Genomic DNA, 11,691 nt, shown 5'->3' with positions numbered 1-11,691 from the left:
TCACACATACAGTAGAGGGGGTGACAGAGGAAATAACTGTTCATTTTTACATTATCACCTTAGGTGATAATGGTCTCCTAGGTCTTCTTAAACATATTTAGTGCTTCAGTTTCTTCTACACGTCCACAGTAAAATATAACCCCTGTCATATTGGGAAAGGGTGGTATTAGCTAAGACTCTTACTGTTTCGCTCCAGGACCATAACAATGGGCCTCAGACTAATAAGCACTGTGGATAGATGATGCTAATGATATCTGCCAGCACTTCATTCCCCTGTATGGCTGGCTAATCCAAACACACAGTCAGCTCTGCAAGGTAGTCATTGTGGGACAAGCTGTCTCGGCTTAAGACTCTCGTCCTCCATCGAAACCTGTTCTAAATGATGATATTTATATGACGGGATAATAGAATGGAATGCAGTGGGAGTAGAATACATTTATGTTCAAAAAGATCGTGGCCAAGAAGCCAATTTGGGGCTAGAGTTAAAGGCTTCACCACCTACAAAATCCCAATTCAACCCCTGCATACTGATTTTTACCTTAATGGTGTGAGCTAGCTAGCAACCAATCCCTCAATTAATTGGTTGTAACTAGTCAGGGACCACAGGCGCGAGCCAAGCAGACATGGTCTGTTCTCATTTAGAGAACATCACATCTGAAAGGTGGCACTCTGCCACAGGGCAACAGCAAAAATGTTTGTTTCACTCAGTCCCATTCGGTATGTTGTTGATGGCAAATGTGGACTGGTGGACCCACAGGGCTGTAATGATAGAAGACTCTAGTGGTGTAGAGAACCGGAGAGAAGAGGAGACAGAACAGTTGGTCAGCTGATAAGGACAATTCCTCAATGACAGAGTGATGCTGAGACTCTGATTTTACACTTTAAAATATTTGCCTAACAACCATACAATTCTATGGGCTAATTTGAACAATTCCACAGAAAATGTTACAAAAACACATTTACTTGAAGAACAGTGCAGATTAGTAGCAGAATGACGGTTTGTTCTGCTTGTGCCGTCATTCTGTTACCAATCCTTGCATCTGCACTGTTCTTCAAGTAAATGTGTCTTTGTAACATTTTTTGTGTAATTGTTAAATGTAGTCCTTGTGCATAGAGTTGTACGATTTGTTTGAATTTGAAATCATTGTTTTTCGTTTGATGTACATTTTAAGTCTCAGCATCAATCTGTTTTCGTGTTATTGCCCATAAGTTCTCCTGTGGATTTCCATGAAAGCCAATCAGGGTCCTCTGAGGCTGAGTGTGTGGCAATTGCAAATGAGTTTAACCAAACACTTCCTGCTCTGGGCTCAAGCGACCATTTACATGTATTTGGGGAATCCAATACGGAGAGGAAAAGGGAAGGAAAAAACAGCTTTATATTTTGGGAAATACGTTTTTTTTTAACACTACAGGCATTGATTTTGGTGTTCCTGTACCTCATCATTATCTTTGCTGCTTTTCACCTGTGGAACCCTACAGTTCCTGACGCACTGACCACCCAGCAGCCCTGAGGGGCAAAGGGAATGATGTCTGCACTCTGCATTTGATCAGGTACAGCATGTGAACACGTCCGGCAGAGTAGCAAAGCACAGCTCGGCTGCTGACCTTTACTGACATACAGCCAGAGAACAGCGATGTCCTGCCCTCGGGTCAGGTGATTCACCTCAAGTGCTGATGAAAAACCACCACCAGCCACCAGTGATGAAAGATGTAAGCATAATAAAGGTTGTTGACAAGGCTATGAGGTTGTGTGTGTGTGTTTGTGTGTGTTGGGGGAGGAGAGGTGGTAATACAAAGCTGTGACAGAGGATAGAGGAGCCACAGCCCCAAGACCGCCCAGAATCTCCTCTCTCTCTCATTTCTCTCTCTCTCTCTCATTTCTCTCTCTCTCTCTCTCTCATTTCTCTCTCTCTCTCTCATTTCTCTCTCTCTCTCTCTCTCTCATTTCTCTCTCTCTCTCTCTTTCTCTCATTTCTCTCTCTCTCTCTTTCTCTCATTTCTCTCTCACTCACTCACTCACTCACTCACTCACTCACTCACTCACTCACTCACCACTCACTCACTCACTCACTCACTCACTCACTCACTCACTCACTCACTCACTCACTCACTCACTCACTCACTCACTCACTCACTCACTCACTCACTCACTGCATGATGAGCACAGCCTTAATGGATTCGGTTGCCTGGACACTGGGCGGTGAATTAACCGCTGAGGAGCTGGCTAGCTGGGTTGTGTGTTCTGGCTGGGGCTCAGGGGACTCCTGATGATCCACTGGGCTTTGCTTCCATCCTGCACTCCTGTGCCGTTGTGTTCCTTTCCTTTTTTCTGCATCCCTGCACCCTCCTCTCCCAATCATGACCATGGATTACATACATGGTACAGTACAAAATGTAGCAACATGAACAGAAGGTGCTATGGTGCCGGTGTGGAGCCGTTATCCCCGCGGTGGGAATGTCATCTATTTTACCACCGGCCAAATAAAACCACAGACTATGAAGAGGTTCTGATTTGAAACATTATAGTAGCGGGTCACCAAAAAGGAGTGGGGAATTTAACAAGTGCACATTTACCACTGTGAACAGTCAGTGTGGATTTGGCTGTTTTACCACTGTGAACAGTCAGTGTGGATTTGGCTGTTTTACCACTGTGAACAGTCAGTGTGGATTTGGCTGTTTTACCACTGTGAACAGTCAGTGTGGATTTGGCTGTTTTACCACTGTGAACAGTCAGTGTGGATTTGGCTGTTTTACCACTGTGAACAGTCAGTGTGGATTTGCTGTTTTACCTGTGTGGATTTGGCTGTTTTACCACTGTGAACAGTCAGTGTGGTGCTGGAACAGTTTGGCTGTTTTACCACTGTGAACAGTCAGTGTGGATTTGCCATTCAGCCACTGTGAACAGTCAGTGTGATTTGGCTGTTTTACCACATAGTTTAATTAATGCTGTTTTGGCCCTGAACAGTCAGTGTGGGGCTGTTTTACCACTGTGAACAGTCAGTGTGGTGTGCTGTTTTACCACTGTGAACAGTCAGTGTGGATTTGCTGTTTACCACTGTGAACAGTGTGGATTTGCCATTCAGCCACTGTGAGTGTGCACATATTTAATTAATGTGCCCTGGAGCGGGGGTGAGTTTGTGTGTGTGTGTGTGTGTGTGTGTGTGTGTGTGTGTGTGTGTGTGTGTGTGTGTGTGTGTGTGTGTGTGTGTGTGTGTGTGTGTGTGTGTGGGCATGCTTTTGGTATGGGTGTCGTGGTGAGTTATGTCGCGTGGGATGACCTGGGGAGCCGTCTCAGGGGAGTTAATGGGAATGTGGGGCGGGGTGCAAGTCGAGGTCAATTAGCGACAAACTGCAGTGGCAAACAGTTTTCTCCCAGGCTGTCACGCAAGGCAAGGAGCCAGGGAGCACATCTGGAGGGGGCAGTGTTCCGTTAGAGGGCTCTCAGGGTGTGCAGGTCTCTCTCTACCATTTAACATTATGTCACAAAACACTGCTGCTGCTGCTGCTTCTTCGTTGTCTCAATGTGCTCCGAGGCAGGCCACAGTATAGAGCTCATTATACTCCCGTTAGACTTCTCCAAAGCAGAACGCCACATACTCCAGGGCTTTCTTTAGGTGCTAGAACCAATTCACTCAGTGTCGTTGGTTATTCATATAATGCATGCTTGTGAACGGGGAGCACAATGTTTGAAAAAGGCATATTGAAATTTGCATTCGTTCCCATTTACTGTGTTTTCACTTTGGAAAGTAAACAGAAAAGTGTCAGCAGTGGAAAACCACAGAGTGTACAGTGCTGTGGATAAACACACAGGCACCCGTTGGGACATGGAGAGAAACAGTAAACAAGCTAACAAGCCTAAAACTCTACCACATGTCATCTAGCACATTCATAACATCGAGTCCCTTGATCTAATTGGGTCTTGAGCAAAGCCTTTTACTTAGCTGGATGCTGGAATTCATTCCTTCCTCTTGTCACAAGGTATCAATCTACATCAATGCAACGACAAAGGGAGAGGACGCTGTTTAGACTCTGACACAGGTTGACATTATTTACCATGTTCTAATACAGTACCAGGCTACACATCTTGCTCGTTTATAACATTTTGTGATGTGTCTTGTGTCATTTTATAATTTGAGGAACACTGTGCCCCAACATACACTACATGAGCAAAGATATGTGGACTGCTCTCATTCCAAAATCATGGGCATTAATATGGAGTTGGTCCCCCCTTTGCTGCTATAACAGCCTCCGCTCTACTGGAAAGGCTTTTCACTGTTGTGGACATTACTGTGGGGACTTGCTTCCATTCAGCCACAAGAGCATTAGTGAGGTCAGTGCACTGATGTTGGGCAATTAGGCCTGGCTCGCACTCGGCATTCATCCCAAAGGTGTTCGATGGGTGTTGAGGTCAGGGCACTGTGCAAGCCAGTCATGTTCTACCACTCCGTACTTGACAAACCATTTCTGTATACACCTATTTTGCAAGGGGGTATTGTTAAGCTAAAACAGAAAAGGGCATTCCCCAAACTGTTGCCACAAAGTTGGAAGCACAGAATCATCTAGAATGTCATTGCATGCTGTAGCATTAAGATTCCCCTTCACTGGAACTAAGGGGCCAATCTATGAAAAACAGCCCAAGGCCATTATTATTCATCCACCAAACTTTACAGTTTACACTATGCATTGGGGCAGGTAGCGTTCTCATGGCATCCGTCAAACCCAGATTCGTCTGTCGGACTGCCAGGTAGTGAAGTGTGATTCATCACTCCAGAGAACGAGTTTCCACTGCTTAATAGTCCAATGGCGGTGAGCTTAACACCACTCCAGCCAATGCTTGGCGTTGCGCATGATGATCTTAGGCTTGTGGGTGGCTGCTCGGTCATGGAAACCCATTTCATGAAGCTCCCGACGAAGAGTTCTTGTGCTGACGTAGCTTCCAGAAGCAGTTTGGTACTGAGTGTTGCAACCGAGAAGAGACGATTATTTCGCGGCTGAACCGTTGCGTTAAGACTTTTCCATTTCACAATAACAGCACGTACAGTTGACCGGGGCAGCTCTAGCAGGGCAGACATTTGAAGAACTAGCTTGTTGGAAAGGTGGCATCCTATGACGGTGCCACATTGAAAGTCTCTGAGCTATTCAGTAAGGCCAATGTTTGTACATGGAGATTGCATGGCTGTGTGCTTGATTTTATACACCTGTCAGCAACGGGTGTGGCTGAAATAGCTGAATCCACTAATTTGAAGGGATGTCCACATACTTTTGTATATATAGTGTATGGCTGACTTCATGATCCCGTTTTCAATTAAAACAGGAGCAGATGTGTGACCACTTTGATGGAGGGTAGTGCTCCTTTTAGATAACAGACACACACACGCAACCACACACACACGTTGTTGTTTTCATGAATATGAAAAGGACTGTTTAACACTAGACAGTGTCAGACAGTATAATGCTATCTTAAAGATGGTTGAATGGGTTTATGTTTCCATACTGTCATTAAATGACTTTGTAACATAAGCTGAAACAGATCATTCAGTTTTATTTTCATGATATTCTGATGGGACCATTCTTGAGCATCACGGTATGTTTGGAATCCCAGCAATGAGTAAACCTGTTATTTGATTTAGCTATAGTTATATACTGTAGTTTAATTCAAAAGCTATTTAGGTGGTATCATCTTATGACATTATCAAATCTCCCCCAATCACTTGCAAGATGACTGGGGTGAATGGGGGTCAATGCATTCTCCTGATCAAAGGTAGCTACCGTACTGTACTAAAAACGGGTTCAATGACAATGTTCAGTGACTGTGGGATGGGAAGAGGCGAGATATGCATGGCGATGATGATGCAAATACTCACTTGGGTGTGAACAGAACATTGGGGCTGCATCACAAATGGCACCCTATTCTCTACACAGTACACACATTTTCACCAGAGCCCTAAGAGTCCTTGTTAAAAGTTGTGCACTTTATATGGAACAAGGTGCCATTTAGGACACTCTGGATATGCAATCTGTGACGGCGTCATGACTATTTATGTGGTTCTTTTGGACACTATCCCTCAGCTAATTGCTGCTGAGTCATCTATATTCATCCCGATATCTGCCTGTGACAACCCATCATCGCTGGGAATCCTTTGATCAGAAAGGAAATGGAACAATCTGCATCCTCCTCTATACACTTTAATTATGAGCTCTTCTTTTTAGAGATTGTCTGTTTTAGTGTTTTCAAAGTCAGGAGCTTTGAAAAATATTGTAACACTGCAAGTGTATTTCTTAATCAAATGCGTTTTTTTTTGTCACTTCTTTCATTTATATAATACAATTAAATGATTTAATATACATAATTATGCAATATGATGCAATTATGCAATATGATGCAATTGTTTGGAACAATACACTCTTCAAACACATCAAGGTTCCAGAGTGGGCTCTCTCGTACTTTTGAAGGTGTGACCCATTTTATACATAGCAATTGTCATTATATGTATGTCATTACAGGGAAACTTTACCACTAGATACTATTTGGAGTGTTCTTTCCAGTCTCCCAAAATGATTCTGTGTGATGAGAGCTGCTTCAGACATAATTATGCACCATAGCGGTATTTTGTTTTATTTTCACGCCAGGAGAGTTCAACCACGTGTTAACAACCTAATATTGGTAATCAACTAGGTAGTTTTTTAAATTAATGCCAATGCTGTTTTCTATGCTTGTTTTCACTTGATACTTTGGGATACTGGTGTTATGTCGGATTTTGTGAGGGTTGCCAGATTGGAGTAAAAAGCTGTATTTGTTTTTTTTTTGTGGTATCGATGAAGGTATTTGATAGAGGTATGGGGAAACATTTTCATGATGGGGAATTCATTTATCAATACATGTGGTTTAAATTCTCCTGGTGCAACTGTGGTATTTGCAACTATAACGAGTCTCGATTATGATCAATTAAGCCATATCAATGCAGTTTAACAGGTTCATGTAAAATAAGGAATTATGTTGGCTTACACTTATGACACTTCCAAGGCCATATCATGATGATTATTAAGATTGTGTCAATCATGTTATATACTTAGGCTATTGTAACAAGGCATATGCCAGCATTGTAGGACAACTGCCTCTGCCCAGAGGCCTACTAGGCTTTCATGGCAACGTCCGTTAGAGCTCACTTCACCATGTATGAGCCTTGGTTAGAGTCCCTGTTGCATCTTCCGCTACACTGCTGGCAGCGGTGGGATCAAGTCCAGCTCACGTCTAGTTATGTGATCTAGTGGTGGGAAGCATTCTGTTTTTCAACATCGTGTTGGGTGTAATTACATTGATACATCTAGAGGACAATGGATAAGTAAGAAAGGGTGTGATGGATATAAGTAGTCACTACAGGTGTGATCAAGCCTTACATCAAAGTTGCCTGAAGCTGAATGGAAAGTGCTATTGCCTGACCAGTTATTCAGCAGAATATCACCTGTGACTGTCTAATTTACATAAGTTAACTTACCAGTGTGGACCCAAAACAAACTCATTCTACACATTTACAAACTACCTGTGTTATTACAACCATGGAGTTATTTTTGTTGCTGAAACTTCTATATCTAATAACCTGACAATGTTCCACATCATATGGGTAGACAAATAATGTAAATAAATGGGTTATGCAGCAAAACACAGCTATTGTTTTTTTAAGGATGCAAACCAGTAATATGAATGAATCTCTGTTGATCCATCCTGTTCTGATCTAATGAGATGGATGTATGATTTTCTACAGCCTAGAATTGAGTCCTTTCCCATCATGGAGGACGAAGCCAGGCTCTTCTTGGTTCTCATTGGTGAAGACTGAATTTAAGGGGTTACATGTCATATTCTCCTCTACCACTTTGCCCAACATGTTATACCCCAGACGTTGTAAATAAACCATTTTTATGGGGATATAACTTGCATTATTATTATAGGGCTGTGAAACTCATAGCCGAACGGCTTCAGACTGATCATTTCTCACCATTTATTTAAGGAGAGGAAATTCCTTTATAACAGGTAGTATCCATTTACAGTAGTGTGTTAATGAATTATTTGCTATCTTCAGTGGAAATACAGATTATGTATAACATTGCCAAATATACAAAAAGCTAAATCAAGCAGAGATGTACGACTATTTAACCATATTAATCATTACTTAAACATGCAAACTATAAACATTTAACCAGGTAAAGATAATGAATACATGACAACTAGATACAAATATTTTATTAAAATAATGAATACAAAACTCAAGAGTTGGCTATTTATTTAACATTTATTTAACTGGTCTAGGAACAGTGGGTTAACTGGTCTAGGAACAGTGATTTAACTGGTCTAGGAACAGTGGGTTAACTGGTCTAGGAACAGTGGGTTAACTGGTCTAGGAACAGTGGGTTAACTGGTCTAGGAACAGTGGATTAACTGGTCTAGGAACAGTGGGTTAACTGGTCTAGGAACAGTGGGTTAACTGGTCTAGGAACAGTGGGTTAACTGGTCTAGGAACAGTGGGTTAACTGGTCTAGGAACAGTGGGTTAACTGGTCTAGGAACAGTGGGTTAACTGGTCTAGGAACAGTGGGTTAACTGGTCTAGGAACAGTGGATTAACTGGTCTAGGAACAGTGGGTTAACTGGTCTAGGAACAGTGGGTTAACTGGTCTAGGAACAGTGGGTTAACTGGTCTAGGAACAGTGGGTTAACTGGTCTAGGAACAGTGGGTTAACTGCCTAGGGGTTGCAACCTTCCGGTTCCTAGATCAACACTCAACACTCTAACCACTAGGCTACCCTGCCAGCTATAACATTAGTACAAATAAAGTGAGTGTGTGTATTATGGTGTGTATTCTAATTTCCCATCATAAAAATGTATCCCCATTCCCCAATCAAATACCTTCATTGATACTAACAACCCCCCCCAAAACAAATCTGTAATTTTACTCCAATCTTGAAACCCTCATAAAATTCGACATAGCCTTGTATAAAATGCATTATGAAAGAAATGGTGCAATGTACACGAAAAAGTGGAGCCTTGTATGAAATGCATTTTGAAGAAAATTGTGTAATGTACAGTAGGCTTGTCATGCCCTGGTCAAAGTATTTTGTGTTTATCTTTATGTATTTGGTCAGGCCAGGGTGTGGCATGGGGTTTTTGTAATTGTGGTGTGTTTGTCTTGGGGTTTTGGTGGTGGTATTGGGATTGTAGCTTAGTGGGTTGTCTAGCAAAGTCTATGGCTGTCTGGAATGGTTCTCAATCAGAGGCAAGTGCTTATCGTTGTCTCTGATTGTGAACCATATTTAGGCAGCCATATTCTTTGAGTTTGTCGTGGGTGATTGTCCTTAGTGTCCTATGTGTACTCTCTGTTAGTTTGCACCAGATAGGCTGTTTCGGTTTCGTTTATTGTTTTTTGTAAGTTCGTGTTTCTTTGTTGTATTAAACATGGATCGCAATCGACACGCTGCAGTTTGGTCCGACTCTCCTTCATCACCACTAGAAAACCGTAACAAGGCTCCACGAAATATGAAATGCATTATGAAGTAAATTGTGTCTACCTACTGTTGCCTACAGGCAAAAAGGGTCTTTCTGACTACAAGTGCACCAGTATCCCAATTAAGCAAAAACAAGCATAAAAACAGTATTGGCATTAATATTTTTTTTTGCAAGTATCTAAGGCTACTATTATATTATAATTATTTCGGTGACAGCCTTGTTAATTAACAATATTGGGTTAAAACGCAGTGTAGAACACCATTGCCCATCATGCATTGCTCCAATAACTTTAAAAAGATTGCTAGGAAGTTTGCCCCCCAAAAATGTATTTTCCTATGAATGAAGTTGCAAAAAATGTGTATTTTCTAACGAATTAAGTCACACAAAATCTGCTGAAATACATTTGGTACAAATTTGCACGAATTGAGTGTGAGATTGTGTTGGCTGTAGCTAATGTAACCTAACATATCTAACTTACAAAGTTATAAAACATTGCCAGATAGCAGCTGGATAATCACAAATATTGTCTTTAGAATGTCTAGCTAGCATATTATGAAAGCTAACTAGCTAGATTTGAGTTTAGATAAACAAATGCAGTTCACTAGTTAACTAAGTAAGCTCCGTTACATTTTCTTGACTTCTTAACCAATGAAATGTTACCCCAGCAGCTTGTGCTACCTAAATATGATTCGATAAACAGCTGCCTCTGATTGGGAACCATACCAGGCCAACATAGATATACAATTCACCTAGATAAACCACCCTAGTCACTGTCATGCCCCAACATTTTTTTGCATATGTTTTTAGACCCTTTGCTATGAGACTCGAAATTGAGTTCAGCTGCATCCTGTTTCCCATTGATCATCCTTGATTGAAGTCCACCTTTCTCTATATAATGTCCCACAGTTGACAGTGACTGTCGGAGCAAAAACCAAGCCATGAGGTTAAATGAATTGTCCGTAGAGCTTCGAGTTGGAATTGTGTCAAGGCACAGATCTGGGGAAGGATACCACAACATTTCTGCAGCATTGAAGGTCCCCAAAAACACAGTGGCTTCCACCATTCGTAAAAAGAATAAGTTTGGAACCACCAAGACTCTTCCTTGAGCTGGCTGCCCGGCCAAACTGAGCAATCGGGGAAGAAGGACATTGGTCAGGGAGGTGACCAGGGAGGTGATGGTCACTCTGACAGAGCCCCAGAGTTCCTCTGTGGAGATGGGAGAACCTTCCAGAAAGACAACCATCTCTGCAGCCCTCTACCAATCAGGCCTTTATGGTAGAGTGGCCAGACGGAAGCCACTACTCAGTAAAAGGCACATGACAGCCCGCTTGGAGTTTGCCATAAAGTACATAAAGGACTCACAGAGCATGAGAAACAAAATTCTCTGGTCTGATGAAACCAAAATTGAACTCTTTGGCCAGAATGCCAAGCATCACTTCTGGAGGAAACCAGGCACCACTCATCACCTGCCCTACGATAAAGTATAGTGGTGGCATGGGACTGGGAGACTAGTCAGGATCGAGGGAAAGATGGTTGGAGCAAAGTACAGAGAGATCCTTGATGAAAACCTGCTCCAGAGCGCTCGGGACCTCAGACTGGGGCAAAGGTTCACCTTCCAACAGGACAACAACCTTAAGCACACAGCCAAGACAATTCAGGAGTGGCATCAGGACAAGTCTCAGAATGTCCTTGAGTGGCTCAGCCAGAGCCCGGACTTGAACCCGATCAAATATCTCTGGAGAGACCTGAAAATAGCTGTGCAAATAGCTCCCCATCCAACCTGACAGAGCTTGAGAGGATCTGCAGAGAATATTGGGAGAAACTCCCCAAATACAGGTGTACCAAGCTTGTAGCATCATACCCAAGAAGACTTGAAGCTGTAATCGCTGCAAAAGGTCCTTCAACAAAGTACTGAGTAAAGGGTCTGAATACTTGTCTGAATATTTAAGTAAATGTCATTTTCCCATATTATATTTTTAATACATTTGCAAAAAAAATGTAAAAAAAGTTTTTGCCTTGTCATTATGGGGTATTGTGTGTAGATTGTTGAGGGTAAAAAACTATTTAATCAATTTTAGAATAAGGCTGTAACAAAATATGGAAACAGTGAAGGGATCTGAATACTTTCGAATGCACTGGATTGGCCTGGGTATTTGCCGTGCCAACACCCGTGCCAATATATCCTCCAAACACT

This window comes from Oncorhynchus tshawytscha, linkage group LG18 (assembly GCF_018296145.1).
Source record: "Oncorhynchus tshawytscha isolate Ot180627B linkage group LG18, Otsh_v2.0, whole genome shotgun sequence".
In the NCBI taxonomy this organism is placed as follows: domain Eukaryota; kingdom Metazoa; phylum Chordata; class Actinopteri; order Salmoniformes; family Salmonidae; genus Oncorhynchus; species Oncorhynchus tshawytscha.
This window is presented reverse-complemented; position numbering follows the sequence as displayed.